Source organism: Acomys minous (assembly GCF_964271855.1).
Source record: "Acomys minous genome assembly, chromosome: 16".
Lineage (NCBI taxonomy): Eukaryota > Metazoa > Chordata > Mammalia > Rodentia > Muridae > Acomys > Acomys minous.
The window spans coordinates 84,068,204-84,080,469 of NC_140498.1; the positions used below are offsets into that span (position 1 = coordinate 84,068,204).

Here is a 12,266-nt window from a genome sequence, read left to right on the forward strand (position 1 = left end):
AGGTGCAGCCTCCAGCTGGGGTTAGGACCTGTGAGGCCGAGCACAAAGGATTCTACGGCTCAGCTCAGCGGGCAGCCATTGTACTTCCTGTTTCTCCCAGCTGGAAATGGAGCCAGGAAGAAAGTGCTCACAGCCGGGCATGGTGGCGCACGCCTTTATATCTCAGCACTTAGGAGGCAGAGGCAGGCAGATCTTGTGTGTTTGAGGCCAGCCCCATCTATAAAGCAAGTCCAGGACAGCCAAGGCTACCCAGAGAAACCATGTCTCAAGAAACAAACAACAAACAAACAAAACAATCAAACAAAAATCCTGGTACCCAGGGGCTGGAGAGATGGCTCCAGAACTGAGAACGCGTCCTGCTGTACTCTGCTCTCCCAGAGCACCTGAAACTCATGTGCACACCCCACCCCTGCCATGCAAACTCTGGCAGAGCAGAGAGCGCTCTTAACCACCACCAGAGCGATTCCCCACCCCTTGGCAGGGTGTTTTGTCCCAACAACAGGAAAAGTAAACACAAATGGTGGGGGACACATCACCTCCACGCACACCCTGCCAGACACTTGCAAAACACTGGGCATCACAGCTTGTCGCTTGAGGCCAACACAAACATATCACGGCTGGTGAGTGGAGCATGACCGCCCACCAAATTCCTCCCCCCAGAGTGCGGGGCATCACTTGATCCAGGAGCAAAAGGATTAAATTTGCCATAGCCTCCCAGCCTTAGCAGGGGACTCCCAACTAGGTACAGGCGTGCTGGAGTAGGGCGCCTGAAGAACGGGTGGACCGCTTTATAGGCTTGCACTCAAGGGGGGAGTTGTCATTGGGCAGAATCGCTAGCCAGCTGGCCAGGGTCCTTTTGCTTTATGGTGGGCAGGTGATGAGACACCCCTTACTTGCTGGTCTTAGGCAGGGCAGTGTTTGTACTCCTCTTTTGCAGCGGCAGTAGGTGGTGCCCCCTAGTGCATGACTCCGGTAAAAGACCCACCCTGCTATATACAAGCATAGCCTTGTGGGGCCCTGGGTGTGTTAAACACTTGACTGGCATGAGTTTCCGGGTGGGCCTGAGTAGGGGAATTCCTCAACCCTTGTGCTTGTAGAAGTATGTATTTTGTAGCTCTCACTGCAGCCACCCTGCCTCAGGCCTCCGTGGCTCAGGCTACGGACCCATCAGCTCCACCTCTGCTGCCCGTGAGAGCCATCACCAGCTCTGTCTCATGCCGTCCGTCCTTCAAGGCTGGCACTCCCTGGTTCTTCCTTGGCGCTTGGGCTCTGTGGGCCTCCCGAGGCCTCCACACTTGTGCAGCTCTGCTTCTGTTGTCGGCACCAAGGCGGCTAGCTACTGAACCTCTGTCACTCAGCATGCTCCAAGTCACGGCTACTGTCACCAATGCTCTGCTGTCTATGCTGCCACCGCCACTAACTGCGTCTCTGCATGTTACTAGCTCAGCCGGGTCTGCTCTCCGAGCCAGCCAGCCACTTCCATAGATGTTCGCCCCAGTCACAGAAGACCTCGTATGCAAATGAAGGTTCACGTTTGCACCTATCACAGCTTGCCTCTCCGACACCCCCCCCCCCCCAGTCATTGCAGTCTTTCTGCTGGGCCACCAGGGTAAGTGCACCTTTTCGGGTGTGGGTGAAGGGTTGTAGAGAGTTAGAGGAAGTTTGTGACAGCAGAGAGCTCAGTGCAAACTGAAACAGTCCTGGCTGGGGCCCGCCCTGCCTGTAGGAGCTGGAGCAAGCAGCTGTGATCACCATGCAGTTTCCCCAAGGTGCCTTGAAATGTTCAGGGTGGCTGATGCTGGCATAAGGGTAGTTGGGGTGGCCTGTGTGGTTGACAGGTCTTTTGCTGAGGGTAGCCGGGGCAGCATCAACAGCTGCCCAGCCTTCACTGTGTCCTAGCTACAGGAGAATGAGCAACAGGAGCGCTTACAGCAGGAACACAGAGCGCTAGGTGGCGGTGCTAACAGTGATTTTTCACTGACTGTGCTGATGCTTTAACAGCACTCAACACCCACCAGCACCCCCGGGAAAGGGAACCCCCTCATCTGTCCTCAGCCTGAGGGTCCTAGGAAGGAAACATGAATCTGGCTGCCTAGGCTGGCTTTCTCTAGTATGGCAAACTCACTGTGGCCTCCATATTTGTCTGACCTTTGACCTCAAGATAGAGAGTAGGAGGTAAGGAGAGGCAAGCCATACCTGGAGCCACCATTGAAGAAGGTGTGGCAAGGGTGCCAGGCCAGAGAGATGACAGCGAGCACTCCTGCCAGAGAGTCCAGAGGGATCTAATGGGGGGAGGGGCAAGATGGAGGAAAGGCAACTCACCATCTTTATCACCAAGCCAGATCCAAAATCCATGATGCCAGGCTCAATACAGACCAGACATCTTTAACCTAAACGCTTCTGAGACTTCCTGAAAGCTGAATCAATGTTCTGGGTGTCAGACAGCTACACACACACACACACACACACACACACACACACACACTCATGCACATGCACACACCCACACACATATGAGCATGCCCACACACAATCACATGCATACATATGAACATGCTTGCACACATACACGCACACACATATACATACAACACACACTTGCATACACAGGAACACATGTGTGCACACACATGAACACATGAGCACACAGACATAAAGAGGAAGGAATAAGCCAGGCGTGGTGGCGCACACCTTTAATCCCAGCACTCAGGAGGCAGAGGCAGGCGGATCTCTGTGAGTTCAAGGCCAGCCTGCTCTACAAAGAGAGTCCAGGACAGTCAAGGCTACACAGAAAAAGCCTGTCTCAAAAAAAAAAAAAAAAAAGAGGAGGGAACACTTTTCAGAATGACAAGTTAAAGTCAAATATGAAAAATGACAGGAAAATGAGGGCTTTGTGAACAGTAAATAAATAGAAAGAAAATGGTAGCAATGGACTGGGGCCAAAACACAGACAAGCATGAAGTAAGAAGTGGGGGTCACCATTGGCAATGGCCATGACCTCAGGTAGCCTGCGGGTTGACTCTGTCCCTTCTCTCTGCCCGTCTCAAATGCCCCTCTGGCTGGCTGCTGGCTCCTGGCTTAATATTGTTCTTGAACCTGAACCAGACTCCCGACTTTTCCAAAGTGGAAACGAAGGTGTGGCCTGCCTGGTTCCTGTCCCCTCAGCTGACCTCAGTGCGCTAGCCACATTGACGAGCTTCGGAAGTCTGTCCATGGTTTTACAAATTTCAAGCTGTCTTGGGTTTAAAGTCAGCCCCGTCTTCGCTCCTCCTTGGCGCCATGATCGTCAGGCTACCAGGAACTCGTTCCTGCAGGTGTCCTGCTGTCCTTCTACAGAAGCGACCTGTTAGCTTCTGCTGCCACCAGGGCCATTAGTATAGCCATCAGCTTCCTGTGTCTCTGGGGAGGGGCTGAGGAGATTGCTCGGGGAGGGCCCTAGTTCACACGCTCAGCAAACACACAAAGCTAACGCAGTAGCAGTAGTGCACCTGCAGTACCACAGCTGGGGAGGCAGGGACAGCAGGGGCCCTTGAGCTTACCAGTGGACCAGCCAGTCGTGACAAATCAGTGAGCAGCTAGGGAGAAGCCTGTCTCAAAAACTAAGCTGGAGGTGACTGAGGAAGACGACATTGGGCGTCTACCTCTGCCATCCACGGTCTCACCCAACACACAGTTTCTTTGGAAAGTTTTCCTTTTAACCGCGAACCAAAACGGTAACAAAAAATCCTTCCACAGACTGACTTGTGGTGCATGTCACATTACCCAGAAGGTTGTCCAGGGCAGACTAGGAATCCTGGGAGGTTCCAGCCAACTCTGGTAGGCTTTCCCTCAACTCGTGAGTTTGAAAAATCACCAAGACACAAAAGGAACATCATGGGTTTGCAAAGAAACTAACGGAACCTTCTAGACAACAGGTGGCTAGTGATGGGAGGTGCTGGGGAGCTTGCTGGAGCCTGGAACTTAGGTGTCTGGTCTGTGAGGGGAATGAGGTGTCTGGTCTGTGAGGGGAATGAGGGGACCCCCTTGCGTGCCTGTGTAGCATGAGACCCCCTTAGGGACACCAGTGTTCATCTGCCAAGCTCTGAAGAAGTGGGCACACAGGTGACTTTCTCATGGTCCTAATGTTTGGTTTCCCTTCATGGGTCAGGAAACATATCTGCCCCATCTCCCACAGCCCAGGACTTGCAATAGTAGGCTGCTCCTGCCCAGGGGTCATCAGGAGCCCAGAGCTCGGCTGCCTGGGACTTTGCCAGAAGCACGCAGAAAGGGAAGGCAAGGACTCTGGCTGTCATCCTCGATGAGGATGGGAGGGAAGGTCCAGGTTTAAGGGCCCTGGACTGATGGTCATGTGACATCTAGAGGTACACCTCAGCCAGCTTTTTGTTGTTATTGTTGTTGTTTTGGATTTTCCAAGACAGGGTTTCCCTGTGTAACAGACTGGACTTGCTTGGTAGACCATAAAATTCATAAAATTCAATTCCAAACGTGTCAAGGACTCCAACATAAGACCAGATACCCTAAACCTTACAGAAGAGAAAGTGGGCAATAGGTCAAACTCACCAACACAGGAAAGGCCGTTTTGAACAGGACACTGATGGCACAGACGCTAAGAACAACAATTCATAAATGAGCCTCAAGATTCTGAAAAAGCTCCTGTGTCACACAGGATATCACTATTTGGGCAAAGTGACAGGCTACAGACTAGGAAAAGATTTTTACCAACTACCATCTGAGAGAAGACTAGTAATTAACCTAGAATATATAAAGAACTAAAAAAAAAAATGGACTTTGAGAAAACAAATAACCCAGTTAAAAATGGGGTGTAGAAGCCAGGCGTGGTGGTGCACACCTTTAATCCCAGAACTCGAGAGGCAGAGGCAGGCGGATCTCTGTGAGTTTGAGACCAGCCTGGTCTACAAAGCGAGTCCAGGACAGCCAAGGATACACAGAGAGACCCTGTCTTGGAGGAAAAAAAGAAAGAAAGAAAGAAAAACAAAACAACAACAACAAAAAATGGGGCACAGAACTAAACAGAGAGTTCTTAAAATATGAAATACAAATAGCTGAGAAGCGCCCGTGTGTAGTCAAAGTTCTGGTTTCTTTAAAACCCCAGTTACATTATGTGAATATGTTTCTGCTTTAATCGCACGTGTGGGGTGAGAGGCGGCTTCACAGCAGGTGACTGTGATTTGCCTCGTGCACTAGCAGGGGCGTGGTCTTTGCCAGCTGCGGATCATTGAACTCTGGGAACTCTGGATGCTGCAGTGTAAATCCACCATACTTCTGGCCAGACCCTATGCCCAGGAGCAGTTGGCCAACGTCAAATGAACTCAATGGCATTTTTGTGGGCTTTTGGTCTCATTTTGCTTTGTTTTGGCACTGGTTTGTCTTACTGGTCTTTTGTTTGTTTTTATTTTTGTTTTAGGGCGGGTTGTGTTTTTTTTCTGGTTTGTTTGCTTGTTGTTATTTTTGAAGAGAGAAAGAAAAGGAATAAGAAGTTGAGTGAATAGGGGGGTAACAAGGATCTGGAAGGAATTGGGGGAAGGGAAACATGATCAAAATGTAGCAGTATAAAAAAAATGTTTGGGCTGGAGAGATGGCTCAGTGGTTAAGAGCACTGCCTGCTCTTCCAAAGGACCTGGGTTCGATTCCCAGCACCCACATGGCAGCTCACAACTGTCTGTAACTCCAAGATCTGACACCACCACACCAAAGTACACAAATTAAAAAATTAAATAAAATTTTTTTTAAAAAGAAAAAAGTTTACAATTAAAAAAGGAAAGCCTGATCTCAATAGCAGATTGAACCACAAGGCAAAAAATGCACACAGACTCACAGTTCCTAAGAGCAGAGCAAGCCAAGACCAGCCATGTCTGAGATAGCAGCTCTGAGGACAGAGACAAGAGGCATTACATAGAAGGAGCCCTAAAACACTCATCTTATAAAATGTCTTGGTAACTCCTCATAATAAACACAGGCATCAATTCATCAAAACAAAACCACAGCATTCACTCTCAGTTGACTTGCAAAAAGTCCGCAAGCTAGTAGGCTTGTAGGCACACATCTGAAATCCCAACACTTAGGAGGTGGAGGCAGGAGGATCAGGAGTTCAAGACCAGCCTGGGAGCCGGGCGTGGTGGCACACACCTTTAACCCCAGCACTCGGGAGGCAGAGGCAGGTGGATCACTGTGAGTTCGAGGCCAGCCTGGTCTACAAAGTGAGTCCAGGACAGCCAAGGCTACACAGAGAAACCCTGTCTTGGAAAACCAAAACTAAACAAATCAGTATATAGTCTCTGTCTGCTCCTGTCTTGTGAATACTTTTACCCTGTGCCTTCAACCTATCACTGTTCCCCCTAACATGACAACAAATCAATAAGTGAACGAAGGAAACACTCAAGTGCCAGGCGAACACCACTGGAGGTGGATGTTGAGGTCTGGAGTGGGAAGCTAAGCAGGGGGTCTCAAAACCCCTTCCCCTGAGGCTGTTATTCCCTGCGGAGGACAGGATCTGAACGTCACCAAGAGTAAAGCCGCTGGAGTTACAGTTGGCTAAGATGAAGGTCAATGATCCAGCTAGTAAGGCTGACGTCACCGCCCCAGTGTGCTGCCTGAGAGGGATGGCTGTCACCTCTGCCCAGTGCAGGCACACACCTGACCTCGTTGGAACAAGGGAAAGTGCAGATGGAATACACACAGGGCCTGTCACAAAACTGCTGATGAACCACTCGGTGGCGGCGGGAGTGGTGGCGCCTGCCTTTAATCCCAGCACTCAGGAGGCAGGGGCAGGCGGATCTCTGAGTTCGAGGCCAGCCTGGTCTACAGAATGAGTTCCAGGACAGCCAGGGCTACACAGAGAAACCCTGTAATTTTTTTTTTTTAATTGCTGACAAACCCTCTGAAAATGTCAAGGTCGTGGGATATTGAGAAACGGCATGGGCCAGGGATTAAAGAGGTACTGAAGACAAAAACGCACACACAGCAGTTCGGATTGGATCCTAGGCAGTTCAGTCGGAAGACTGATGTCCGTGTACGATCCTGACCCTGACCTTTGCACTGTGTGAGATTCAGCACTGTGGAGTACGGACTTTCTCAGCTATGCTTTGCTCTATCTGTCTGTCTGTCTGTCTGTCTGTCTGTCTGTCTGTCTACTTTCTTTGGACCAGGCATCTCATTCTGTGTAGCCCAAGTTAGCACAGAACTAACACTGATTATTCATTCTATAACCCAGACTGGCCCTAAACTCTCAGTGATCCTCCTGCCTCAGCTTCCGTAGTACTGGGGTTTCAGATACACTACACCATGCCCAGCTGCAATTTACCATACATTTAACACTACTTCAAAACAAACAAACAAGAAATGTGAAAGCAAAAACAGCAAAACCCACCACAACAACCAGACCAATAGAAGACAGAGGGAATGGGGTGGGGGATGGGTGGGGGGTGGGGGGTGGGGGTGGGGGTGGTATATATCTGTTATCTGTCCAGAGGCGTCGGTTGCAGGTGTGGGGGTAGTGGTAATTCCTGCCGATGGCAAAGTGAAGGGGCCTGGGGGAGGGGCGCTTCAGGCACAGGCAGCTGGACGTGAGCTGGTCACCATCCCAGATCCTGGTAGTGTCCCTAGCAGGCGCTCACTGTCAGAGGCAGCTGAGGAGCATTTAGAAGCTCAGAGCTTTGATTTTTCTCTCCCTTCTCTCCTTTCCAAACGCAGTCCTGCACAACCCGGTACACCTGGTCACCCCGCACGACGCCCCCCCACCCCTTACCTCCCCTTGCTGGCTGGAGGAGATGTAGATTTCGCCGTGATGCCTGACCGTGTCTCCCGGATCCCTTCAGAACCGTCCCGCCTGCAGACAGAGAACAGAGATGTGCCGAATAAAACTTCATCTTAAATTCAGCAGAGTGGCTGGGCACTGGTGGTGGCGCACGCCTTTAATCCCAGCACTCGGGAAGCAGAGGCAGATGGATCTCTGTGAGTTCGAGACCGGCCTGCTCTACAAAGCGAGTCCTGGACAGTCAAGGCTACACAGAGAAACCCTGTGTTGGGAAAAACAAAAAACAAAAAACAAAACAAAAAAAAAACAGCAATGTGACAGTGACTTAAAAACAGAAGGGGAGGGAAGCTTCTGTGCTTCAGTGACGCCACTCACAGAACTCCAGCCCCTGAAAGGATAGGAGGTGAGGTCCCCTCTGTATTTCCACTATAACCGAGAATGTGTCCCAACACCATCCCAGCAGCAGCCTGCTCCCACACAGCACTTCCGGGGCAGCCTTCCTCAGGGAGAGCCCCTTCTTCGTGATTTTGGGCTAATGAGCTAAGCCCCAGCTGCTTTGGCCTTGCCGGCTCTAGGCCCTTCCTCCCGGGCCTGTCAGCAGACGGAGGCTCATGGCTAAGCAAGTGTAGAAATAAATTACAAATTCCACCAGCAGTAATTAGGAAACCAAAGAGCTCGCTCACTCCTCTTTCTTTTCTTTCCTTTTCTGCTAGGATTACTGAGGAATTTAACATTGTTTTAATTTATAGCACAAGTCTAGTCTATTAAAAACACCTTGTGCCCCTTGGTGAAACTCACACTTCCCTACGTCTTAGGGCCTCACGGCATTACACTATTGATTTAATTAAATTGGGGGGAGGGCAGAAAAAGAGTCGCCTTGGGTCCACTCTGGATGGGAACAGGGTTTTATGAATTCTGAGGAATGTGGAAGAAGAGGGGAGATGGCTCAGTCTGGGAGGTGCTTTCCAAGCAACTGTGAGCACCCGAATTTGATCCCTAGAACCCACATAAAAAAGGTTGTGCCTGTAACCCCAGGGCTAGGGACGGAGAGATGGGAGGGTCCCAGATTTCACTGTCCAGCCAATCAGTGAGGAAGGTTCAGATTCAGTGAGAGACCCTATTGCAAAAAATAATTAAATATAATAATAATAATAATAATAATAATAATAATAATAATAATAATAATAATGTGGAGAGTGACCAGGGAAGACACCTGACTTTGACCTCTGACCCTCACATTCACAGGCAATACATACTTGCCCATATATGCACACTCACAAAAACATATGTGTGTGTGTGTATGCCTGTGTGTACATATATTTCTCTCTCACATATGCTCACAGAACATGAAGACATGAGGTAGAAAGTCAGGTGACTGTGCAGACATGTGGATGAGTCCTTCTGATCTGACACAACCTGGAAGGCTTCAGGTTGACCTCCTTAAAGACCACGTGCTTGTATAGCAAGAACTCCCCAGGGAACATCATCCCAGTCTCCCTTGGAGATCCACCTCCTGCTGGACTCTCAAAGCATGGGTGCAGACAGGGCTCCCTCCCTCCAGGCAAAAGGGACCCACAGCCCCACAGCCACAGGACTTGCCATGGGAGCCTGTCCTCTTCAGAGCTCTGGAGCTGGGGCGGGAGCTGCCATCTTGTGGACACTACGGAGAGTGGCATTGGGGTGGGGTGGCCACCAGACAGAGAGACCTGGCCCGCCACGGAGAGCCTGGGGGCAAGGGTTGGAAAGAAAAAGGCCCAAACCGTAGTCAAGGAGGCTCAGTCTGAGTCGCGTCATGTGTGGCAATGAGTTCTCTCGGGTCTCCCCGCCCAGGAGGGCCTTCTGTCGCTTGCAATCAAAGGAGGCGCAAACCTGTTCATCTGGGAGAGTGATGACTCCTGCCCCCCCCACCATGGGGCTAAAGGTCATTCTTGTCAGCTTCCTGCTTCTCCCCCACCACAGATGCTGTGGAGGGATCCCAAGAGTCAGGGAAGCCAAAGACCTGGGAGTCTCTGCGGCCTGGCCTACAGACAGTGACATCACTTCCTCTCTCTGGAACTCAGATTTTATTTTATTTTATTATTATTATTTTTTTTTTTGGTTTTTCGAGACAGGGTCTCTCTGTGTTAGCTTTGGCTGTCCTGGACTCACTTTGTAGACCAGGCTGGCCTCGAACTCACAGCGATCCGCCCACCTCTGCCTCCCGAGTGCTGGGATTAAAGGCGTGCGCCACCACGCCCGGCTCTTGGAACTCAGATTTTAAACCAGGAAAGTGGGGCTAGGAAAGTCCCACCTCCATGTTAACTGGCTTGACTTGTAACGGTGTGACTAGATGGCTGTCTAACCGTCAGTTGTATGAGGCTGTGGCTTCACTGTGAAATGACCTGACTGGCTCACCTGCTGTAAACACTTGGTCCCAGGCTAGTGGCTCTGTTTGAAGATATTGTGGAAACTTAGGAGGTGAAGCCTCACTAGAGGAAGTGGGTGGTCAGGAGACAAATCCTGAGGGTTATAACCTGGCCCTGCTTCGGGCTTTCTCTCTGCTTTCTGATCTGTCCAGATGTGAGCATGCCGCCGCCGCCGTGCCTTCTCCACCATGACGGACTGTGATCCCTTAAACTGTGAGCCAGGATCGCTCCTCGAACCATGAGCTGGGATCAGTCCTTGCTCCTTAAAGTTGCTTCTTCCAAATATTTTATTGCAAAGACAGAGTCGGTGGTATATAAATTTTAACTGTGGAGCCACGTCTCCAGCCCAATGCCCAACCACTCAACTAACAATTGAAAACAGTAGAATCTCCTAGTTGGGCTTGGTGGAAAGCTGTCTGGATGATAGTGATGCTTTCATGGGATCCGTCACAGTCCGTCGCATTGCACACCTTCAGTGCGGGTTGTTTATTATGAAGCCGTTACGCCTCAGCAAGGTACAAGGACATCTCAACTCTATAACTATCCAGGTTCATGAAAGTTTAAAAAGCTGGGCACTTGGGGGCTGGGGAGACAGGCACAGTGCCTACCACATAAACATGAAGGCCAGAGTTTGGGATCCCACAACCCACACAAAATCCTGGTAGGTAATGGCAGCTGACTAGTATGCCAGCACTAGGCAAGCTGCTTAACAAGGCTCTGGGGTTCAGCGAGAGACCCTGCTCGATTTCTAAGGACAACAAGTGACACCAACCTTGACAAAACTGACAGACACAGCGAGCCCAGGAGCTGCTGCTGCTGCTGCTGTGGAAAGTGGAACATGGCCGAACCTGAAGATACAGAGTTCTTTTCGGGCAAGAGGCCCATTGTGGCCACAGCAGGATCCCCTCAGGAGGCTCGCTGCACACCAGTTACCTGGTCCAGAGAATTTGAGCTGTCTGGGCCAGTGCTGGGATGAGGATGAGGCAACAGTTGCCCAGGAGACCACATTTAAGGAGGAACTTACTCTTAGGTGCTGTCCTTATGCTTGGACAACTCAGAGATGCGGTGCCTCCTTAAATGCTGTCCCTGGCCAGGCCTTAGCCTTATACTGGTGGTGGCCCTTCCAAATCTGGGTAGTTCACCCCTTCTTCAACCTTGTTGACTACATATCTTATAGGGAGGATCGGACAGAGGGACAAGGGTGTTGGGCCTTTGCACAGCACAGAGTCAGGGAAGCACCTAGAAACCTCCCACCCCCACCCTGTTACCCCAAACCACAGAGCCAGAAACCACAGCCTCCAGCACACCCAAATACTTTTTTGGATTTGGACTCTGGACAGAAGCCTCCTATCCCAATTCCTTCTCCCTCACACATAGAGCTTTTCTTCAGAAGCTGGCCTTGTCACCCAGCCCCCTCCTACTCAGCGTCCTCAAACATCCGCTTCAAAGGCTCAGACAGACCCTTCCGGTGCTCTGCGAACAGCCCCTGAAAAGCCCTTGCACGTCTCCTGGCTCCACGCTCAGGGATGCATTTCTTCCAGCACCTCTGACTGTCATCCCCAAATGACTCAGTGAGCTAGAAAGGCCGGAGGCAGAGGCTCCCAGGAGGACTGTCCCTAGGAGGCAGGGCAAGCTCTGTCAGCAGCTCCCAGCCTTGGCGGGCCACTGAGGGCACCTGAGTTATCCCAGGAGCTTGAAGGCCATCCGGTGTGCTTCACCCTTATTTGTCCAGCAGGCCATCGCGGGGCAATGCACAGAAGCAATGAAACCGAAAGAAGCAGAACCTAGCCAGGAAGCAGACCCAGATCTCACATCTGTCTGCCCTGCCTGGGGTCCTGAGTGGCCGCCAAGGGCCATATGTAAAGACTTGACCCCAGGACAGCAGCATTGGGAGATACTGTAGGCTTTTAGGAGGAGGCCCCCTCAGGACACTGGAGGTGTGTGTCTCTCATGGATTGTTCCTACACAGACTTCTGCCAAGCTGACACACCTCCTGGCCTTTGCCAGCAATCACACCAATGGGCTACCTGATCATGAACATTGATTCCCCCCAAACTGGGAGCTATGTGAACCTTTCCCTCCCCCCG

At 51.0% G+C, this 12,266-nt stretch overlaps 1 protein-coding gene across 1 annotated transcript in view; it reads right to left on the reverse strand.

The window, feature by feature from the left end:
• Positions 1-12,266, reverse strand: part of RFLNA (refilin A) — a 108,785-nt gene that overhangs the window by 65,293 nt on the left and 31,226 nt on the right. The window contains exon 2 of the mRNA XM_084762055.1: positions 7,766-7,846. The gene's annotated coding sequence lies outside the window, so the exon portion shown is untranslated. The remainder of the gene's footprint in view (positions 1-7,765; positions 7,847-12,266) is intronic.